This window comes from Parus major, chromosome Z (assembly GCF_001522545.3).
Source record: "Parus major isolate Abel chromosome Z, Parus_major1.1, whole genome shotgun sequence".
Classification (NCBI taxonomy): domain Eukaryota; kingdom Metazoa; phylum Chordata; class Aves; order Passeriformes; family Paridae; genus Parus; species Parus major.
The window spans coordinates 54184596-54194877 of NC_031799.1; positions in this window are offsets into that span (position 1 = coordinate 54184596).

A 10282-nucleotide genomic window follows, 5' to 3' on the forward strand; every position below is an offset into this window, starting at 1 on the left:
TGTTGATGCCCCTCCTTTTACTTCCTCCTTGTCCCTAATAGCACAAATTATAATTATGCAACAGATAGGGAGAAAACATGGTATGCCACTTCTTGCTGATAGATAAATACACAGAAGATAATTTAAACCTTAGAATGCAGAGAAGTGAGGCCTACAGCTATGAGATCTGATGATAACAAAAACCTGTTCAAATTGAAGGTATTTAGCAAAACACTGATCTCAGAGTGGTTTTGAGTCAGTACATGAAAAAAATGTTTTCAGATTTTCTTTTACACGGAGCGTAAATAATAACTGAGAAGAATATCTCAGAAAGAACTGAGATAAGTATCAGTTCTTCAGGTGTTTGAATTAAAGATTTATGGGCCATCCTTCTCATGTGGTGATTTTTCTTTTTCCTGGCAAACAGGTTCTGATTTCTCACTCTGTGAGTTTCCTCTGTGACAGGAATGTCCAACAGAGTGATGTACAGGGTATGTTTATGTTTCTCCCCTTTTCTTACTGTTTTTTAAAACTGTCTTCTGAATTGAGCGGAAGCCAAGAGCTAGTGTGTGTGGTGAGTGTACAGGCTTGTGATATGCTGTTGTGACTCAGAGACTATTATGGGGAAAGTGAGAGGAAGTGAAGAATGGTGTGAGAGATGCTTGGTATTTTCTCTGTATCTTTTTCACACTGTGCTTTCTTTTCTTGGCCTCAGAAAGATTGACTACCTCTGTAATATGAACTTTAATCATGGAATATGTTGGTTATCTATTAAACTTTGCTTTCTGGAGTACAGTTCTATCTATACTTTGCAAGTAGTCAATATGTTAATATTTATTGCTCTGATTGTGACTGCTAGGGAAATGAATGTAAAGATGTAGTAGGAGTGAAGACCTATGACTTTATGTGCTTTTACTGTTTCTTTATGAGGCCAAATGAGTTAATTTGATTTTTCATTTATCTGCAATATGATCAAAATGATCATTCATTTCACATAGTGCAAAAGTGATATGGAAATTCCTCTCCCACTTGATATGTCAGTAATAGTACATGGTTTGTACTAATGTTTTATATAATATAACATGTAATAACAAACTTGAAATGTCCATTTGCTGACACTATGAAAACCTTGTTCAGGTATTAAAAATTTGTATAATTCCCCACATAATAAAAGCATTATAACTCTTTGAAAGAGTTCAGTTGATTTATTTGGCTTGGTTTTGTTTGTTATCAGTGCTGGTGATAAAAAGGTATGTTATAAAATCATTAAATGGTTTAGGCTGGAAATTTCAACCCAATTAGCATAGGCAGGGACACCTTTTACTACACCAGGTTGTTCAGGGCAACCTGGTTTTGAACATTTTCTGGGATAGGTCAACCACAATTCTCTAGACAACCTGTTCCAGTTCCTCGCTATGCTCTGAGTAGAGAATGTCATCCTCTCATCTAACCTAAGAGCCTCATTTTTTAGTTTAAAGCTATACCCCCATTTCCTATCACTGCATGCCCATATAAAATGTCACTCTTTCTCTTTTTTTTTTTTTTTTTTTTATAAGTCCCCTTTATGTACTGGAAGCTTGTCATATAGTGTCCTCCAGAGCCTTCACTTCTCCCAGCCAAATAGCATCAGATGTATCACTCTCCGATCAACTTCACTGATCCTCCTCTGGACCCACTCCAAGAGGTCCATATCTTCTGCTGAGGTCAAAGAGATAGACACAACACTCTAAGTAGGGTCTTATGAAGACAGAGTCTAGGGGGACAATTGCCTCCCTCAACCTGCTGGTCACTCCTGTTTTGATGCAGCCCAGGATGTGACTGGCTTTCTAGGCTGTGGTCACAAACTGTTAGGTCCCAGCTTTTCATCCATCACAACTTTTAAGTCCTTCTCCACAAGGCTGCTCTAAATGAGTTCTCCCAATTGTGCTCATGTTTGGGATTAGCCCAAATCAGGTGTAGAACCTTGCACTGGGTCTTGCTGAACTTCACTAGGTTCTTGTGGGTCCACTCCTTGAGTTTGGCAGGTCCCTCTGGATAGCATGCTGGTCATTTGTTAATGTCAGCTGCATTTCTCAATTTTGTGTCATCTGCAAACTTGCTGAGGCTGCACTTGATCCCACTGGCTGTGTCACTGATGAAGATATTCAAGAGAACTGGTCCTGTACCTGAGCCATGAGGGACACCACTTGACACCAGCCTCCAGCTGGACATAAAATCACTGCCCACGACTTGCTCTCTGAGTGCGTCCAATTCCTCACCCACCAAAATTTCACCCTTCAAATCCATCTCTTTCCCATTTGGACACACAAGTGGCATGTGGGAACATGCCCAAGACCTTACAGAAGATGAGGTAAATGATGGTCAGTCTTCCTTGGATGACTGTAGTAGTCCCTCCATCACAGGAGACCACCAGGGTGGTCAGGCACAATTTGTCTTTGGTGAGGCTGTTCTGGCTGTCTTGGACCACCACCTTGTATTGAATGTGTCTTGACCTTACCTCCATGAGGATCTGCTCCATGATCTTCCTAAGCACAGACATGAGGCTCATCAGTCTGCAGATCCCTGTATCTTTTCTCCCTTTTTTTGAATTAAGGAAAATTTTTCCCTTTATCCAGTCAGCAGGGACTTCATCTGACCACCACGATTTTTCAAATATGAAGGAGAGCATCTAGGCAATAACATCAGCCAGTTCCCTCAGGACACTGGGGTAAATATCATCAGGACCCATGGACTTGTGGCTATTCCGTTTCATCAAGCAGTCTCAATGCAATTTTATTTCAGACTTTTCAGATATTGTCTGTGTCTTTCATAGTCTGTGTCACAGATGAGTATGGGAAAGACAACAGCTACAAATGACCTCAAGAATTCAAAGGAATTTTTAAGAGTTAGGCTTCTAATGTAAAAGACTTTCTTTTTGTTGTGTTCCTTTACTTAAACATCAAATTCAGGAAGTTCTGACATGATGTTTTATGCATATATTTACATTTCCATCTATAAACATATACATAAATGCATATATGCCTCTACATAAATATGTATTGTTTAATAGTTCTGTCAATTTAATTTTCAGAGTAAATCTCAGAAGGACGTTTGAGAAACAACTGAAGCTAAATCAGTGCAGATTAATATACTGTTTTTCATGTCCTTTAATGATTGTGATGACGGAAACATCATTCTAATTGCTGTGGACTTGCCTGTGCCGATCAGAAAATCACTGTCTTCTCCCCAACATGTGGAAAAAGCCTATCTAACATCACACATATCTAGCATCATACAAAGGTTAAAATTTCATTTTTTTACTTTCATAACTTTTATTGTCAGAAAAGAAATGAGCTAGAAAAAATAAAGATGTTTGAAGAAAGATATCAACGCCTCACTGTACTTCTCTCCATTTGCACTGAAAAAAATCAGCGTATGCCACTGACTGAGGCAGACAGGTAATATATGTATATATGCAAATATACATATAAAATACATATACATAGTATAAATTATCTATTATCTATTATATACAATATTACATACATATAATGTGTATTTCATTTATTATATGTACATCAAAATGATTGCCTGATGTATTCTTAAGCATGTAAGTTCACTCTCAGATTCTTTTATTTTCAGGTGAAAGCAAAAAAATTTAACAACCTTTCCCCTTTCCCACTCTTCCCAGGAGTGGGACCACAGGTTTTGCTCCTCATGGCAGTGGCAGGGGCCACATAAGGGGCTTATAGACATGACAGTCTCGGGTACAGAAGAATTACTATTTTATCATGACACAGGATGGTAACAGATAAAAACATGTTCAATCAATGGAAAATGTATTTAATCTGAAATACTTGCTTAATGCTTCATATTAACATCCTGGGCCCTCATCTATGTATGCTTAGGCATGTTTTTTTTCCCTTGAGCTGAATCTCCTATCAATTTAGATGGCTCAGAATCACATTTAAAATGTTTGTTTGCACTCTTGCTGAACTATGCAAGATTCATGCTGCTATAATTTAATGAACTTGAGATCTTAATCACTGACCACTGACCTGTCAGTCAGACAGAAATAGTATTTACTTAACCCACTTACTTTATACAGTTTTAGAAGAAAGAAATATCCTGGATTTATTTTTAAGCTAGTAGTCTCTGTTGGATTTGGAATAATGTACAGCCATTTTCTACTGCATTAAAAACAGTGATTTGGTATTACATATATAAATTTCACAAAAGATTCTTCTTACAGAGGTAAAAAGCCAAAATCCAAACTGCTTTTCTCATTAAAAAAAACCCCAACCAAATAACAACAACAGCAGCAGCAAAAAAAAAACCAAACAAAAAAACCCAAAAAACCAGAAAAACACAAAAAACCCCCCCAAAAAAACAAAAAAGAGAGAAAATAAACCCTCTAAACATCTCAATCTAAAAATTCCCATTCTAGTAATCAAAATGCTGCTGATTTTAGCATGGAAGTGAGTAATTTTTTGCTGAAGAACTGGGCACACTAGTGCTCTGCCAGACATGCCAGAACTGTCACTAAGAAACAGATATTTGCATTAAGAGATAGTGATGTCACCTAGTTAATTCAAAAATCACTGCCCCCACCCCAAAACCTTAAATGAAAATGCAGTGTTTCTCAGAAATTACAAATCTGCAAGTACATTTTTGCATCTTGTATTTTTAGACCACTTTGTTGCTTAGCTTTCTTGACAGATTTCCTACAGAAATTTCTACTTAATGCAAGTTCTACAATAAATCCTCACTAAGTTCTTGCATTTTATTGACACTCTTAAGTTATTTCTATTCTAAAGCTAGGAAAATATAGTTTTATCTGCGTATGACAGTGTGATGTAATGAAGAGTCATATGAATTCAAAGCACTATGTGTTTTTTTTCATTTTTCCTTTAAACAAGTAAGTTTCTTCCTCTCTAGACTGATGCCATAATGATGAAATTTAAGTGGAATGCAAAGATGTATGGTTTAATAATTACGTATGATTTAATATAGCCTAATTACTAAACAAATATGACAGGGTGATTGCAGTCATGGAGAACACTGTGACTGGTTTTTTTGACTATGAGAGCGCTTTACATCAATATGGTCTTTTAGTGACTTCAAAACTGATCTTTACTGTTTTGATATACCCAGTTTTTGGTGTGTGCAAAGTACTCTACACACAGATTCAACACTTTCAGAACATAATTTACAATGAAAAGGACTCTCTTGGGAAAATACATAGAAAGGACAGAAAGACTAAAAAAAATTGCTGCATCTTCTATTTGTGTTTATTGCTGGTTTTCACTTGACTTACATAAAAGGGTATTTTTATGACTGAAATAATTAGCTCATATATAAGTACTATAATACATAATATGGACTCTGCTTATGGCATTCTGCCATATTATGACTTTTATCTTTCTCACTCATACATGTGCTCCTTACTCCCTCTCCATTTTTACAGACATTTAGAAAGTCATTGTACAGCTTTGTAGCTCACATCACCACAGCAGCTGAATGAGCACCCTCATATGGTACACAGAATACCACAGATTACATCTAGAGAGAGACTTAAATTTTGCAACACCTTAATTCCAGAATTCAGTGGTACCTCAACAGATTACTTGGAAAGTTTAAGTAGCACTTAAAAATCAACACGCATGTTACACAAAACGACTCTGTGAAAGCAGACAGCTGTACAGCTGCAGCCAGGTAAGTGAACAGCATGCCTTAGAGTATGAGCCTTTTATTTGGTTCTTAAGTTCTAAACCCTAAGTCAAGGACTGGCTGTTCAGTCTTCCTGTTTCATCAAGTCTTCTGTTTTCTATTATCTCTTCAGTAAGGTTTGAATACTTAAGGTTTTCTGTCTGTCATTTTGTCAACATGGCAGAAACATGTTACTTCTTTTCACAAGTAAATGAATCTTGGCTTATGCTCTGCAGAGAAAAACCTGTTTCAAGAGTAAGAGTATAGAATCAGGCTTTGTCAAAGGCACGATGGAAATCTCCATTCTGTAGATTACGGTTTTTTGCAATCAAGTCCTAGAAAAGTATTGGCTGCATAAAGCTTATAATAAACTACAGTACAGATGTATTTTGTGAAAAGTAAATGGCTGAACTCTATTTCAGAGTTGAAAAGCCCTTTTAATTTTTTTTTCTGATCTTACAGTCATCTTTTGATAGGAAGCTTTATGACTCCATCTAAGTTTAATTATATTCTTTTGGGAGACACCTCCTTCGCTGGAAAAGTTATCACACAGCAAAACACAAAAAAATCAGACTGAAGATTATTTCCTTCAGCCAAGTGTAAACATCCGAACTAGCATTTTCCCCCTAGATTATCAGATCCCATTAGCAATATTTAAGAGTAAATTTTCTATAGATAAAATAAAAGTACTCTGGAGTAGTGGCTCCTAAAATAAACTTCCTTATGCCATTGAACTAATTTCTTTGGTATTAGAGTTATGATCAATATGCCAGAACATTCTATCGCAGAATGTACAGAAATGTACAGAAATAACACTGTGAAATTTGTATTATTAATTTCCATGTACTAGAGTTTCCTCAAACTCATTATATTTTAAAAGTATTTGCAACCAGATGGTGAGAGTCTTTAAAATCAGTACTACATATGTATGTAATTGGTAATAAACTTATTAAGTTACGTTATTAACAGAGTTAAAGATTAATTCTTCATTAAATCATTTCAGTATATGTGTATAAATGTATTTCTAACTTATTACATTTATTTAAAAAAAATTCTGAATGATCTTTGTGTGTACACCATTTTGAATCCCTGTGTACTGACATTTCAAGTCAGCTCAGAGAACCAAGGAGCAGAAGAATTGTGACATTTCATTTTGGCTGGAGATCTGTCCTTGTAAATTAGCTCACACCTCCACGCAATGAAGAATCTATCAAAGCCCATAAGTGAAAGCGTTGATCCCCGGTAGAGCCTTCAACAATCAGTGCCTCTACACACAAGTCCTCTACATTTGTCCTTGACATATATGACCATTATCACATACAATTCTAGACTTAGAGCTGTTACAGCATAAGTTGTTTACTCAACATATTGATGCCTGTGTAAATCTCTTGCTCATACAAAACATACACACAATAGCAAAATATCTTGTAAAGATTTGTTATATGTATTCCTTCTGAAACACTTCTCAAATGCATAGTTTTTTTCTATTTCCAGACTGACTGTTTCTCAAAATTCTAAAACAGATGGTGCCTAGCTGATGCTGCTTCTGTGGAGTATTTCAAGATGCAAATAAGTTACTAATTTTTTTCTCTCTGAAGTAGCTGTGATGATTTTTGTAGCCTAAGATCCTTGTCCTCTTGAATATTTGAACAAGCCATCCAAATACTCCATTAAAAAATAGCTGACTTGCAGTTTTTTATCTACATCTATGCTATGGAAAATAAACTGAAGCAAGGAGAAGGAAGAATAATAAGTAAAGCACAAGCAGAAAATAATTGATACACTGAATCAATAATAATTTTTCTCCTTGTATTTAAAAAATATTATTGTCATGCATCTGCTTATCACGCTAATGTCCATCACTCTTTATATTAATGTATACAAAAGCACTGAACCTTTGTAGAAGGATGAAGTGTAAATCAACAGTGACCTAGAAGCTGCCTGTGTTTCAGTTGAATACAGGGACAGGAATATCTGTTATGTACCTGAAATTGCTCATAAAAATGCAGTGGCATCTAAGGAGCCAACTGTATATTTCCTATTTTTCAGTAATTAACACAAAACTCTACATGCATTAGCAATAAATCATCCACCTGGTGTGTATATTTCATCAAGCAAAGCAATCATCATATCTTAAATGAAACCAGCTGCTGATAGGTACAAGAATTCTTCCAAGCATAAGAGTAGGAAGGGAGAAATTGTCTGCAATTTAAATAAGGTTTGAAATGGCAGATTCTCATAGATCGTATCTTTTTTGCTTTATGTATGAAAGCCTCATCTTATTATTCAAGGACATGTTTGATAACCCAAATTTCCAGTGTTGCTAATAAGGACTAGAATATATATAACCACAGCAGGAGGATGATTCAAAATGCTGCCACAGTGATATATGAAGAAAACATGCTTTGGAAAGAGGTTTCTTTCTCATCAATTTCCTGCAGATAAAAACCTTGATTTCAATCAGTACTTATACAGAAGTCTGCTTTTAATCAGGTGATATTCATATAAACACTACAATTTTTTTCTATTATCTGTACTTATATCTTCATTGTGTAAAGCAGAAGTCTTATGGGACTGTAGTTCTAACAAGAAAGGACCAAGAAGGACTTCAGTGTGCAGCCCTCATTATTAAACATTTTAACAAGATTATCAAGGGAAAGAATAAATGAATATATAAAAGATGCTGGGAGAGGGGTGACAAATTTAGGGACAAATAAGACGTCACCAAAGAAAGCGTAAAGTCCTTTAAGCAGCAAATTCTGAGCTATTTTTAGGCACTTTTTTAAAAAGTGATCCAGCATGTTTTTTCTGTAACTCCATCTGTTTTATGGGTAAGAGAAAGTCACTAAGTTTTATCCTTTCCAGTTCAGGAGACTGGCATGTACTCATGCAGAAGTCTGATTTACTCTTTTGGGGGAATCCATGAAGATTATGGTATGCAGGTTGCAATGCACTGAATCTAGATGGACAAATAATTCTTGATTGACTGTTTCTCATGTTTGCTCTTGCTGTCCACCTGAGTGAGGTTCAGTGTTAACTCAGCTGGGTAACAGATTGCTCTGGAGAAGCAAGTGATATAATGCTGTCAGACATTAGGTACTGGACCTGAGTGTCAGGTCTTACAAGCTCTGTAAAATGGTGCTTCCGGGACCTGAGTGAATATCTTCTTACGCCTTGCAAACTTATCAGGCTTATAAGGTCTCAGTGATGCTGAATGTTTGCAGCACGCTCCACCAGAATCTTTGAGACAGACCACAGGTATTGTTGAAATAAGTTTTAATGTTTTTTTTGTATCCACAGACCATCATGAATACACCAACTCAAATTTTGAACCCAAACATTATTGTCTGCAAACTACAGCTATAATTTACACTACTCCTGGTAAGCTGCTGCCATAAGTAAACTGTAAACAATACTGTAAACAATAACATGTATAAAGGATAGAAAAAGATTTATTGTTCTGATTTATTCTGTTCAAATAAAGAAATACTGTTTTCCTGTGTGAATATAAAGTGGGAATGGATGCAAAGAATCAGACCAAGTATTATTCTAACCTAATCCCTCATATGTAACATTTTTTCATTGTCTAGCATAGTTTATTCACCTAGTTTTTATGACACTATGCTCTTCCTTCCATTTGGAAAAAAATTAATCAGTTTGGCTAAAAATTACATTCTTTTTGTCCTCCACTGTTTCCCCCAGACAGAAATAATTAGAAAGATTACTCTGTCCTCAAGCCTCCCTGTTTCACTCCTGTGTTAAGTGCTTATGGCCTGTTCTGAGTGGTTATGTCACAATTTTAATTGTTCTGGGAAAAAAGTGATACAAACCGAATCAACCTAGCCAGGCTTATAATATGGTTATTTCATTTTCAACTTGCAAAACTGTCTATTCTATCCATTAAGTGAGACTGACTTACTGACAGTGTAGAGTGTATAATGTGCCATTATTATGAAAATGGAGACTTCTAAGACTCCTGCCTACAAGTCTAAAACAAAATGCAAGTATTTCCACCTGAAAACACACCAGAATTTTTGAAGAACTGTATTCAAGATGGGAAAATTTCAGCTAAGTATGTATTTGCAATTTTATTATCATTGATTTTCAAAATGAAATTGTCATAAACTAATAGCAATTAAAATAAAATCTGAAATCCTTGATATACCCATTGTATGTTCTAATGAAAATTGTGATAAAATCCCTTTGCCACAGGTATGTATGTAATGTAATGTCTTAAATTGAAGATCCAACAGAAGTCCTGTCACTAATACCTCTAAGAGTGATTGGATTGCCATTTACAAACGCATAAAAAAGTAGTTAGAAGAGTTTCAGAAAAAAATAGACCAATTCAGCTGTTTTGTAAATCCAGCTAGGCATACCTTCTAAAATTCCAACTTTTCTTTCCCCAGGTATGTAATTAGCTTAAAAGACTAAGCTTAGAAGCCTATCATGGGGTAGCTTTACCTTTAAGGCAGCTGAGGAGAGAGGGGAAGTTGGAGGTGCTGATGGCTGATGGGAGTTCTTCCTCCTGACCAATTATCAGTCATTTCCAAGAATTGACAGCAGATCTGACCATTAAAAAGTGAATTCAACTTGTAAACACCCCCTTAAGAAG